Source organism: Schistocerca americana, chromosome 4 (genome assembly GCF_021461395.2).
Source record: "Schistocerca americana isolate TAMUIC-IGC-003095 chromosome 4, iqSchAmer2.1, whole genome shotgun sequence".
NCBI lineage: Eukaryota > Metazoa > Arthropoda > Insecta > Orthoptera > Acrididae > Schistocerca > Schistocerca americana.
Window position 1 is genome coordinate 735,537,222 of NC_060122.1, and position 14,365 is coordinate 735,551,586.

At 42.6% G+C, this 14,365-nt stretch overlaps 1 protein-coding gene across 1 annotated transcript in view; it reads left to right on the forward strand.

The window, feature by feature from the left end:
• The window catches only part of LOC124613763, a 195,103-nt gene that overhangs the window by 129,682 nt on the left and 51,056 nt on the right, over positions 1-14,365 (forward strand). The window lies entirely within an intron of this gene.

The window sequence follows — 14,365 nt, forward strand, 5'->3', positions numbered from 1 at the left end:
ATTGCTTCTAGGAACTTTGAAGTAGACTTTGATGCTTTAATTTCTCTGTCTCCCACTGTCTTCCAGCTCAAGAATTCAGCATCTCTGTGAAGCTCTCACATGTCATGATTTGTGCCCCACTTCTTCATAGACATTCAACCTCCAGTGCTATTACTTCCTACAGGACCCACATGTAAGCTGTATTCTGGTATAAGACATGCGTTTGTTTCTTAAGCAGTCTTCATTGCTTGAAGTATACCACCAATGAACTGAAGTGTGACCTGTTTTACTAACAATTGGCCTTATGTGATTAATCCACTTCATATCATTGCACTTGGATATTGCTGTGAGTTGACTGGTTCTACTTTTGATTCATTGAAACTGTATTCATAGGATGCTGTGTGTTTTGATTATGTTAACTGCAAAGTTTTACATTCCTAAACATTTAAAGCAAGTTGCCAGTCTTTTAATTCTTATCTAAGATGTGCTTGAATATTACTGCAACTCTTTTCAGATAATACTTCAAGATAGATGACTGCGTCTTTAGCAAAAAGTCAAAGGTTATTATTAACATTGTATGCCAACCTGTCAATATAAAACATAAACAGCAATGGTACAAACTATTAGCTTTGTCTAAAAATTTACTGGAATTTCCTGCAAAAGCCTACTACAAAAATTTCGAGGACCAGTATCTGGTTGAGAATCTAGAGTCTTGACAGTCCTATGTATTGCTGTCATAGACATTGGGGGCATAAAATTAATTACAGTTTGTACAGGATGAAACCATAAAATATAGTATCATTCCAAGTACCTTCTACCATGCAATTCTATGGCTTGTAGCATGTGCAGAAGCAGAGCACAATTCCTTGGTGCACGCCTGCAGTTACTTTCAATTCTGTGGTTGACTCTCATCTGAAACTGTGCTGAATCCTAGCTACCAAGAACTTCTCAACCCCCACCCCCCTGGGGATCGGCACTGGATTCATGCTTGGCTACCATGAGGCCCCTCCCTTTGCAGCATCTTTTCCCTTCTGTGCTGCATGTCTCTCATCGTGCTACTCTTTTTTTCCTCTCCCTTGGGGTACATGTCTGGGGTTTTATTTGTAACAATAAAGATTGTCTCTTTCCGACATAAGAACAGTCTCATCACTGTTTTTCACTTCCTTTTCCTTTCTTTGTTTCTCTTCTCCTCCAATTCCTCTGCCTTGGCATTTAAGGTTCCTCTTTTTTTTTTCTCCCTGTGCCCTCCTGAAGCCCAGCCCACATGTCTGACATGTAACAGGTGACTAGGTCTCACGTAATTACCACCAGCCCCAAGTCGACAGCAGCCCCCCCCCCTCCCGCCCCCCCCCCAGTTGGAAGAAGCTTGCCGTCGGAGACACTGGCAGTTGTGGGGGATTTTATCGCAATGAGCCAATTATCTTCACAGTCAACATCTGCAAAACATAAATGGAATGAGGCTAACGATTCAAAGATCCTTCCAGCTGCACCACGGTTCCTCATGGTCTCACATACTGAAGACGGTCAGTCCTACGCAACGGTAAATCTGTTTATCATTCAGAAAGGTGTTAATTCAGTTGCCAACCCTGTGAACTCCTGCTCTCATTTATGCTCCTTTGCTTTTGGAGACTACTTCTGATTCTCAAGCACAACTGATTGCCGCCTCACTTCTCCACGGCTATCATGTTTGTGTCGAGGCCATAGAACTCTGAATTCTTCCTGTGGTGTTATTTGCACTAGGTTGCTTGATGGTCTGACTGAAGCCGAAATCCAATCTCTGATCAGGGTGTCATTGCAGTCCATCAGCTGATGAGAAAGGTAGATTCTTCCTTAGTTTCCACCCACACTATTTTTCTCACCTTTGATAGATCTTTTCCAAGATCAAAGCAGGCTAAGAAATCATCACAGTCCGACCGTGCATTGCAAACCCAATGCGCTGCTACCGGTGTCATCATTTCAAGCACACTAGAACATCTTGTCGACACCTAGCCAAATGTGTAACCTGTGGTAGGGATGCACATGAGGACGATTGTCCACCTCCTTCTCCCCACTGTATCAACTGCAATGGCGACCATGCCACCTCCTCTCAGTATTGTCCCGTGTATCTAGATGAGCAGGTTGTCAAAGAGATCTTGTGGAAGGAAAAAACGTCTTACCCAGTTGCTTGCAAGTTATTGGCTAGTTGCAAATCCTGCATTCTCCCATCTGGCACCTATACTTCTGTTCTTGTCACCCCTTGCTCTGTGAAGGACGTGGCCACCCAGACATGCGATCCCAGATTCATCTCTGATGTTGTGTAATCACCCATTGTCAAGGTAACATCACCATCCCCCCATCCAGCTGTTCAACAAACCATCAGACTCACATCTTGAGGGTTGAAGCCACCAGCAGCACAATTGGTAGGCCGGAAAGGACAGGAGTAGTATTCCCATGAAGACTTCCTGCGTCCCTCCAGCCAAACAACACCTGAGTCTTCCTCTCCTAACCAGAAAGGCTCAAAGAAGTCCACCTAAGGCAAATGGTCTTCTCCTTCGCTGACTTCAAGATCCTCTTCGGCCGTGTTGTGTGATACCTTAGCCCGGCCGGCATCCGTGTCACCAGTGCACACCACCAACTGTTTTTCTGCATTGGACTCCACAGACCAAGAGCACAAACAAGCTGATGCTTCTGTGGACCCCATGGAGCAGGATCCTCCTCCTTCTGTGCCCTGTAGCAGAGACTCTTCACAGGCTGTCATTCAGCAACCACCAAGGTGGCACATCTTCATCTCTTCCTCATCATGACTCTCCTCCAATGGATCATTCAGTCTTGGGTCCCACAAAGAGGATTTACAGCTGCTTTTAGCATCCCAGCGTCCCCTTGTACTCTGCCTTCAGGAAACAAAATTGTGTCCTCACGAACACTTTGATCTTTCACATTTCTTCCTGGTTCATTTTGACCTTCCCCCCCTTAGGTCGGCATTCCATCTCATGGGGGTGTCATGCGGCTTATACGGAATGTTGTTTGTAGTCAACCCATCTCCCTGACTACCCATCTTCAAGCTGTTGCAGTTTCCCTTTTCCTTCCTCACCTCACTTCTTCCCTCTGTACCATTTATGTCCCTCCATGATTTGATGTCACCAGGGCAGACTTCCTTAAGCTTATTGGGCAGCTATCTCTCCCATTTTTGCTACTTTGAGACTTTAATGCACGTCATCCCATTTGGAGTTCTCCCAGAACCTGTCACAGAGGTGCCCTCTTGGCTGACCTTCTTAATCAACTTAACCTCTCCTCCTTAACAATGGAACACCCACATTCCTTTTCGACTTCTCACACACCTGTTCCCATTTGGACCTATGCTTCTGCACTGCCCAGCTCGCCCATTGTCCTAAGTGGTTAGTTCTTTCTGACACCCACTTGAACAACCATTTCCCATGTGCTACCCATTTGTTGACTCCTACCCAACCTACGTGCACATCCAAATGGCAGGTTAAAGACTGACTGGGGGCTTTAGTCCACCCTGGTGACCTTCAAAGAAAAGGATTTCCCCAGTTGTGATCATCAGGTGGAATATCTCTCAAATGTTATCCTTACTGCTGCAGAACATTCCATCCCTCGCATTTTCTTTTCACCACATCACGTCCCAGTCCCTTGGTGAACTGAGACATAACGTGATGCAATTTGCACATGGGGACATGGTCTCCCCATTTTTAACCATCCTATGATGGCAAACTGCATTCATTACAAGCAGATGCGTGTAAAGTGTTATCGCATTCTTTGGAATAGCAAGAAAGCTAGCTGGATTAAATTCACTAGTTCTTTTTAACAGTTCCACCCCTTCCTCTGTTGTGTGGGCCAACTTCTGGTGGCTCTCTGGTGCCAATTTCTGGCCTGACAGTAGCAGACAATGTTACTGTGGACCCTATCTCTATCTCAGACACCTTGTGCCCCCATTTTGCGGAAATTTCTGGCTTTACCCACTATCAGCCTGCCTTCCTCTTTCAGAAACGAGTGGAGTAGTCTCAGGCAGTACCCTTCTCTTCTCAGAATGGTGAGTGCTACAATGCCACCTTTACTTAGAGGGAGCTAGGTCATACTCTCAGTTCATCCCAATCCTCTGCCCCAGGGCCAGACACTGTCCACATTCAGATGTTGCAGCTCCTTTCTCTTCTGGGCAAGCACTTTCTGCTTAACACGTACAACTGCATATGGGCAGAGGGCACATTTCCTGGATGTTGGCATGAAGCCACTGTCATACGCATACCTAAGCCTGCTAAGGTCAAAAGCCTTCCTTCCAGCTACTGCCCCATCTCTCTCACCAGCTGCATTTGCAAGGTGATGGAATGTATGATTCATGCCTGGCTGGTATGGTGGCTCAAGTCTCGCAATTTACTAATGACTGCACAGTGTGGATTTCGAGCATGGTGTTCTGCAGTTGACAGACTGTGGGCATGTTTTTCGATTTGGAGACGGCCTAAGACACCTGCTGGTGAACTGGTATCCTCCATACTCTTTACATGTGGGTCTTCTGTGGCCGCCTGCCCTGTTTCCTTCAGGAATTTTTAAAAGACTTAGTTTTCAAGGTGTGTGTGAGTTCTGCCTTGTCAGACACCTTTATCCAGGAAAACAGTGTCTCTCACGGTTCTGTCCTGATTGTCATCTTTGTTATTGCCAGTAACTCTCTAATGGCAAGTCTCCCACATCTATGGCTTCCTTTTTGTTGACGATTTTTCCATCTATTGCAGTTCTCCAGGGACCTGTCTCACCAAGCATCTTCAGAGATGTCTTGATCATCTTCACTCTTGGAGCATTGATAATGGCTATCATTTTTCCACTGACAAAACTGTCTGCATGAATTTCTGACAGTGCAAATTGTTACTCCCACCATCTTTACATCTTGGTCCTGTTGCCTTTCAGTTCATTGAAACTCTGAAATTCCTGGGGCTCATGCTTGGTAGAAAACTCTCTTGGTCCTCCCATGTGTTTTACCCGGCAACCCACGGTATGCAGTCCCTCAATGTCCTACGTGTCCTCACTGGTACTTCCTGGGGTGCTGACCGAACAACCCTCCTCTGTTTGTACCGGTCCCTTGTCCATTGGAAACCCGAATATGGGTGCTTTGTATATGCATCTGCATATCCATTCCTCTTATGCCGTCTCAATACTATCCACCACCATGGCATCCATTTGGCCACTGGTGGCTTTTACACTAGCCCAGTTGAGTCTATATGCTGAAGCTGCTGAACTACTACTGTCCTACTGCCATTACTTTCTACTCAGCAGATATGCATGCAATTTCTGCCATACGTGGCCACCCATCTCATACCTCCTCCTTCGATGATTCCTTTGATCACCTCTATGAGGTGTCCCTCAACTTTCCCAGGGGATGAACCCTTCACCATCTTGGCTTCGTGAAGTGGCATGTGTTAACCTTGCCCTTCATTCACTTCCTAAGGACACTACTCCTACCTCACTCTAATGCCTTCAGTTTCATGACCTTTGTATAGAATTTCGCACTAATACCTTTGTGTACACTGATGGCTCTCTGACTGACTATGGTGTCAAGTGTGCCCTCGTCATTGGCGCCCATGTCTTTAGACATCAGCTTCCAGCACGCTGCTCACTATTTACAGCCGAGCTCTTTGCCCTGTATCAGGCCATGGGTACATCCAGTGACACCATCTTTTCAATTGTGTCCTCTGCTCACTCTCTCTATGCCCTTCAAAGTCTGTGCTCTCTACACTGCCCATCCCTTAGGGCAACAGGTCCAGGAAACCTCTCGCTTTCCCACTCTGGATGGAGCCACTGTGAAGTTTATGTGGGCTCCTGGTCATGTCAGTCTGCCAGGAAAAGAGGCTGCTGATGCTGCTGCCAAGGCTGCAGTTCTTGTACCTCAGCCCACTAGTTCCTATATTCCCTGCAATGATCTCTGTGTTGCCGTTGGTCAGGAGGTGGTGTCCCTTTCACATCATCATTGGACCTCCCTTCATGAGAATAAACTCAGGATTATTAAGCTTCTCTCAGTGGCTTGGATGACCTCTCGGACCTCCCGCCAGGAGGAGGTCATTTTAACTAGGTTGCATATTGGGCACTGCCTTTTTAGCCATCATCATTTGATAAGTGGCACACACCCACCACTTTGTACACATTGCAACCAAGTTTAAACTGTTCACCACATCCTGATGGAATGCCCATCTTTTAATCATTTACAGTCCTGCTTGGGTTTGCCATCTGAGTTATTAGCCATTTTAGCAAATGAGGTGCAGGCTGTCGACCACATTTTACTTTAGTCCATCAAAGTAGTATGGTGAAGGCCATTTAATTTTTAGTTTTGAACCTCTGTTTCTGTGTGGTGTCTTTTGTAGCCCTTTCTCCACATCCCTGTTTTTAGCTGTCTTCTCATATATTAGTTGGGACTGATGTTTAGTAGTTTTTTAACTCTGTTTTCGTGTTCTGTAGGGTGGAGAAAAGTGTCACGAAATTTTAATCCTGGATAGCTGATGCCAGTAGGAACCAAAATTACTAATGTGTAGGTCAACAATGCACAATTTTTAAGCTATGGAAACTTGGCGCCATGTACTCTGATTGGCTGTGAGATTGCCCTGTTGCTGTTCATTGGTTGATGGGCAGTGCTATGGTTGTTGATTCACATATACAAATGTCCCTCACCCACATCACTGCCCCAACATGATATGTACATGTGTCGAGTAGTTCTTGTTGTTTGTCTCCACCTCACATCAGAGGCATTCGCATGTAAGCTTCACTTTAGAGCATACACGCATCACCTGTGATTTAGTCATGTAGTAACCATGGCAGCACAGTATTCATTTGAAGAACAAGGAGTTATGGGTTTTGTTTATGCATTAGCTGATGGTAATACACATGAAGTTTGACGGTTGTATGAGGAACGGTACCCAGCAAGACGCCACCCACACCCACAAATGTTTACAGCAATTCATTGGTGACTTGGCAAAACAGTCCCATTAGCAGAATATCATGGCCATGCTGGAAGACCTCGAACATGACGGGTTGCTGCTGATGACTGTTCTCGTGTGCTTCAAGGAAGCACCTCCAACAAGTACCCAAGTGGTTGAACATGACATGGGGGTCACTCATCGGTTAGTCTGGGAGGTTTTGAGGGATGATGGCCAGCATCCATTCCGTTTCCACCCTGTCCAAGACCTAAATCCTGTAGCAGACTATGACCACAGGCTAGGGTTTTGATGGTGGTTTCTGCAACATGTTGATTCCCGGCGGGGTCAGGGATTTTCTTTGCCTCGTGATGACTAGGTGTTGTGTGATGTCCTTAGGTTAGTTAGGTTTAAGTAGTTCTAAGTTCTAGGGGACTGATGACCATAGATGTTAAGTCACATAGTGCTCAAAGCCATTTGAACCATTTTTTTGCAACATGTTGCACGAGATCCCGACTTCCCTGCCATGGTGTTGTTTACTGACGAGTGCACCTACCATTGGGATGGCCTTTACAACACTCAAAATGTTCATTACTGGGCAAGGGAAATCCTTTCATCACATATGTCCATGGACACCAGGAACGATTTTCACTCAACATTTGGGCAGGCATTGTGGGTGACCAACTGATTGGGCCGGTCTGTCTACCTCCTTAAATTACTGGGGCAAATTACCTTCACTTTTTCAAGAAACTTTACCTGGCCTGCTGGAAGATGTTCCCTAGGTCATACGGCTATGCATGTGGTTGCAGCATGATGGGGCATCCGCACATGAGCCGTGCTGTGTGCGGATATTTAAATGAACTCTTCAATGGCTGGGTAATTGGCAGAGGTGCTCAAAGGGCATGGTTGCCACTATCACCAGACCCCATGCAACAAGTCTTCCTCCTGTTGGGATTCTTCAAGGATCTAGTTCACCCACGCCGACATGAACCACCTAGAAACAAAGAGGAATTAATGGATTGCATTCAACATGCCGCCAATCACATCAGGGAAATGTCAGGAATCTTTGAAAGAGTTCGGCAAAACACAATCCAACGTTACCAAGCTTGTGTCGCATTAGAGGGTCACCAGTTCGAGCACCTGCTTTAAGTAAAGCTACAAAAAAAAAGGCCCTTTTCAGAGTAGACACAATTTGTAAAAGACTTTCTGTACACTAACTAACAGTTTAGTTGTTCACTGGTTTGTTCCTTGTATGTCTTATAATGAAACTACAATGGATGTGTCGGGACCCCAGCAGATTCGCCCCCCCCCCCCCCCCCCCCCCACCGCGGAGTGGGAGGGCAGAAAACTACCACCGAGCGTGCGGGCCACCTTGGATACAGCGTGATCTCTGGCAGGCAAAGCATTTGTGGTCATGATGAGATGTCCAGAGCATCTGGCAACAGGGCAATCCCACAGCCAATTGGAGTGCATAGCGCCAAGTTTCCATAGTTTAAAAATTTTTCATTGTTGACATACACAACATTAGTAATTTTGGTTCCTACTGGCATCAGCTCTCTGGGGTTTAAATTTTGTGGTACAATTTTTCTCCATCCTGTATAGTTTTGATGTGAGAGCATATGACCCCAGTTGTTTTTGTGTCCTAAAACGAAACAAGAAATTTTCAATCCAGTTACCAGCTTTGCTTCATATCCCATGTGATTGTAATTCCAATAAGTGTTACTGTAGTCCATACTCATGTCATTTAGCATTTGGTCTGGCTGTAGCCATATGCTGCTTCTTTCCCTTTTCTATTTTTCTATCTGTCATGCAGCATTTGCTGTGGCTTTATAAGTTTCCTTACAGAGATACTCTGGCATGGAAGGTCCCTCATATCATTGGTATCCAGTCTGTGTACTGTATTCATTAGACTGTTCATTCCATTCAGCAGATCCCGTAGTTCTTCTTTACCTTCTCTGATGATAACAATGTGAACTGCGAATCTTATCATCGGTATCCTTTCACCTTGAATTTTAATCCTACTTTTGAACCTCTTTTGATGCCATAATTGTTTCTTCAATGTTTATAGTAAGGGCAAAAGACTACATCCTTGTCTTACACCATTTTTAATCTGAGCACTTTGTTCTTGGTCTTCCACTTATATTGTTCCCTCTTGGCTCTTGTACATATTGTGCATTACCCATCTTTCTTTAAATCGTACCCCTGTTTTTCTCAGAATTTTGAATGTCTTGCATCAAGTGACTCTCTCAAATGCTCTTTCCAAGTCAACAAATCCTATGAACATGTCTTGATTTTTCTGTAATCTTGCTTCTGTTATCAACAGCAATGTCAGAATGGCCTCTCTGGTGACTTTGTCTTTCCTGAATCCAAATTGATTGTGATCTAACACATGCTTATATTTTCTTTTCCATGCTTCTGTATAGTATTCTTGTTAGCAGCTTGAATCCATGAGCTGTTTAGCTGATTGTGCAGCAATTCTTGCAATCTTTGGAATCGTGTGGATGATTTTTTTCCTAAGTGTCAGATGGCATATAGCAAGTCTTGTACATTCTACACTCTGAATAGTCATCTTGTAGTGACTTCCCCCATTGATTTTAGAAATTCTGATGAAATGTTACCCTTACCTTCTGCCTTATTCAATCTTAAGTCTTCTAAACCTCTTCAAATTCTGATTCTAAATACTGGATCCCCTGTCTCCTCCATATTGACTTATGTTTCTTCTTCTATCATGTCACCAGACAAGTCTTCTGCCTCATAGAAGCCTTCACTGTACTCTTTCCACCTATCCACTCTCTCCTCTACACTCTTAATGTTCCACCCCTGAATTTAAAGTTGTTTGGACTTTTTTATAAGCTGTGTCAGTCATTTTGACAATCATGTCTTATTTGATTTCTTCACATTTTTCATGCAGCTATTTCACCTCAGCTTTCATGCACTTCCCATTTATTTCATTCCTAAGGGACTTGTTTCTCTGTACTCCTGAATTTCCATGAACATTTTTGTACTTCCTTCTTTCATCAATCAACTGAAATATTTCTTCTGTTATCCGTGGTTTCTTTGCAGTTACCCTGTTTGTACCTATGTTTTTTTTTTCTCCACCAACTTCTGTGATTGTCCTTGTTAATGATGTCCATTACTCCTCAACTGAAATACATACTGGGCTGATCCTTATCGCAGCATCTGTAGCCTCAGAGGACTTCCACCATATCTCTTCATACCTTAGTATTTCTATATCCCACTTCTTTGTGCACCAGTTCTTTCTGACTGGTCTCTTAAACTTCAGTGAACAGAATACTTTCTATTACTAGCTGAAATTTATTGCAGAACTCAATTAATCTTTCTTCTCTGTAGTTCCTACCACCAAGCCCATATTCTCCCATAACCCTTTATTCTACTCCTTCCCTAACAAGGCATTCCAATCCCCCATGACTATTAGATTTTCATCTCACTTTATGTACTAAATTACCCATTCAGTATCCTCTTACACTTTCTCTACCTCTTCATCTTGCAACATTGGTGTGAGTACCTGAACTATCATTGTCGATGTTGGTTTGCTGTCAATTCTCATAAGAACAACTCTATCACTGAACTGCTCATGGTAACTCACACTCTGCCCTCCAGTCTGCTAGTGACCCAATTAATGGGGAGATAAGTACAGCAACTTTCCTGCCATTCATTAATTCACCACCAGGTGGTTACATCAGTGTGCTCAGCTTTAAAATATGCTGTCAACAATATCTAACAGTAAGGTGCCATATTTATCTATACAATTCCTTTCCCATCAACATTACGTAGGCCACTGACATCACATTTTGAAAATAAACACTTCTTTGCCATTGTTAATAAACTGGAAATAACACCACTATATAAACACAAGCAGAGTGTAATTCTGTCTACTCGTACTGGGTGGGGAATGCTTGGGGGTATAGCCCGTAAGTAAATTGAAATGTGGACTAAAGTTGTGGTTGGGGAACTGGTCTTTCCCATAAGAATGCTACAAATGGCATAAAGGACAACAAAGAACCAATTTCCCATGTAGTAGTGTAGTGCACTGTACAGAGATACACATATGAATCAATCACTGTTGAATGGCAAAAGTCTACGTTTTTCACAAATTCATTTGAGCACAATTTTTGAATTCTAAGAAGGAAGCTGCATGTTACAGTGTTGAAAGGAACAATGCTCTAGCAGCACTTTTGCCATTACCCCAGCCTTCAGGTTAGTTATGCTGTGTTGAGAGGAATTTAATCCTGCAGTTTGTGCGTTTCAACACAAAATATCTATCAGTGCCAACTGACCTATACAGAGATCACTGCTATGTTGTGGATGTCAAGACTGGCATACTTGCTTGCTTTTGTTTACATGGATATTGAGTGTTGTCATTGATGGTATATCATATGTGACTTTTGTGCTGTGCATATTATTGACCTTTTTCTTGTTGTGTTCATAAACATATTTCCATCATGGGTAAAGAAGTTATGGCAGGAAAGAAACATCATCTCAAAGAAGAAAATTAAACTAGGAATAAAGTAAAGTGATCAAGGGTAAAGAATACTGCATATAAAAGCTATGCAGGATAGATAGTTCCTCAGAAAAGTACCAGGTGTTTCAAAAAGAATCATCTGATTTTAAAAAAATAATAATGATTACTCTGTTTTTGAGATATGTGTGGGAACAACATACTGTTGGAAAGAGCTAACTCTAGAGTTTCACGTGGTTCTCACTAGGTAGCAGCAGTGTGAGCCCACTTCAGTTCTTGTGAAAATAGTATTGAGACAACAGGAAGCATTTTTTGCTCTACGTTTTGCATGGTGCAGGTCAGTAATAACATTCAGTGTGACTTCCATACTAGGTATGGTGTGGCTCCACCTATGGCACAGAGCATTAGACAGTGGCATGGACAATTCCAAGTAATAGGTTATTTGTGTAAAGGAAAATTGCTGGGTCATCCCAGAGTGCCCGACACAGATGTCGAATGCTTCTGTCATAGTTTCACAAGGAATCACAGAAATGCATTCGCCGTGCAGCTTGACAGCTCAGTGTACCCCCGATGTCCTTCTGGCATGTGTTGCATCAGTGTTTACACATCAAACCATACAAAATTCGAATACTGCAAGCCCTTTGTGTGGAGTTCTGTAAGTTACGTCTTGGCAAGATGGGAGATGACAGTTTTCATCCACGCTAAGTTTTTAATGACAAGGCAATACTCCATTTAAATGGAAAGATGAACCATCTTATTGTGAGAATATAGGGTATGGAACAACTACATGAAGTTGTACAACATGAGGGACTCTCCAAAATGTTATGTTTCGTACAGTTTAAGGGCAAAGGTCCATGGTCCATTTTTCTTTGCCGAGAATACTGTTACAGGGAGCACATATCTCAATATGCTTGAGAACTTTCTTTTCCCACAATTGGAGACGGATTCAAATGACTTCATTTACCAACAGGAAGGGGCCAGACCACACTGGCATAGGGAAGTGCAGGAAATTTAAATCTGAGGATTGTGACAATATTAGGAAACTGTTCAGGCTTACATTACTGGCCTCCAAGGTCAGCATATCTGACAGTATATGATTGTTTCTAGTGGAGATTTAGAAAAGAATCTGTTTATGTGCCTCCATTACCAACAACAATGAATGAACTTTGACATCACATAACAGCAGCTGTAGAAGTTGTAACTCAAGATATGCTCGCTGCAGTGTGGGAACAATTTCAATACTGCATTGACATATGCAATGCATCTCAAGGGCACTGTATTGAACACCTATGAAAATATATGAAGAAAAAAGGAAAAAAAGAAAAAAGAAAAAAAAACAACTTTTTGAGTTTCCTGTTCACCAAAAACCAAAATTCATTGTATATGTTTATTAGTTTCAGAAATATAGATGTGTGAAATCAGATGATTCTTTTTGGTACACCCCGTATTTGACCTTCCTACAGCTATGGTGTAAGTTATTACTTTTACTTACGTATTATCTGTTCGGCCATTTAACTTCCATGAAAGGTATCCAAATAATTGTTAATGCTGAAGTTAAGATTACTTAATTGAAGTCAGACAAAAATTTCACCTAGGTGACTTTCATGTTCATTTTAGGGGCAATCATCACTACTTCAATATATTGCAAGAAGAGAGAGACTGGAGTTATTTTGTGCTTTTGCAGTTATGAAACAAAAAATGATCAGGATATACACCTACAGAGACTGATTGAATGGTATCCCATTAACCAAAACAGTAAACAACCAAAAGTGGAATGTGACACTGCATATACATATTTTGTAATTAGACATCAGGAGCATATGCAGGTCTGTAGGAATGCATTCGTTGATTTACACATAGTAAAGCAGAAGCATGTATATCATGGGAAATCTTCACTGAAATTTGGGACCAAGTTCTCAAGTTTCCTGTCAAAACCTCTCATTGTGGGAGTGAAGAAGTAAATTACTTGAATGGAAGGCTGAATCTTGAAAAAATTCATGAGATTTTTGTGAGGAACATCCTAATCTTATGTGTTCATTGTTTCAATAGGAACTTTGGCTACAGATTTGGTAGACTCCCAGTGTGCAGTATCTGTGAAGAACTTCAAACAAAGATGAAGTCTCCCCATTTATCACAAAATGTTAAATTAGCAGCAGCAAGTGTTCTAACTATTCAGAAGTTGCAGAATTTATTCCTCTTTGAAATTATACTTATAATCGTGTCAGCCCAATGATAAAAATCTGCGTTACCTTCAACTACATGAAAAATTTTTCTTTACCTCATATACCTGTCCAGGTAGTATTCTACCAAAGGCAGCTGTGTGGATGTACTCGCTATACACAACCTCCAAGAGAAGAGTTCCAAAGTACACATTTATGATGAGGAGCAGACCAAGAAAGGGGCCAATGACGTGTGGTCATTCATATTGTACTATTTCACTAGTGAGATCAAACCAGACACAAAGAAACTTCACTTGTACTCAGATGTGTGTCCAGGCAAAAATAGGAATCACTCGTTTATTCATTTCTGCATTGGCTCATCTCAAGATAAAAGATTCAAGCAAATTATGCACTATTTCTCTATTAGATGTCATTTCTTCCTGCCTTGCAATATGGATTTTGGTGCTTTCAAGGAAAGTGGTAAGTGCTGTGACAGAATCTACACCCCAAAAGAACGTTGTACAATTGGTAACACAGAAAGGGATGTTTCAGTACAAATGGTGGAAGGAACTGATGCCATTGATGTGGATGCTTGGTGGTCTAAGCATTAAGTAAAACAACTCTAAATGATGAATCAACAAAGATGGATGTTCCCAGATGCATAAAGGTGCTGTTTGCTGGTGGGCGGGTGGGTGGGTGGGTGGGTGTGTTGCTGATGATTTATAAGGCACATTGTAATAGGCTTGGCATATTTCTGTGAAACAATTATAGTTTCATGGGCCAGCCTTCCTGTTTCTAGACCTATGGAAGATGGTAGTACTTGACCACATTCTGACAGCCAACTTCCATTCCCACTT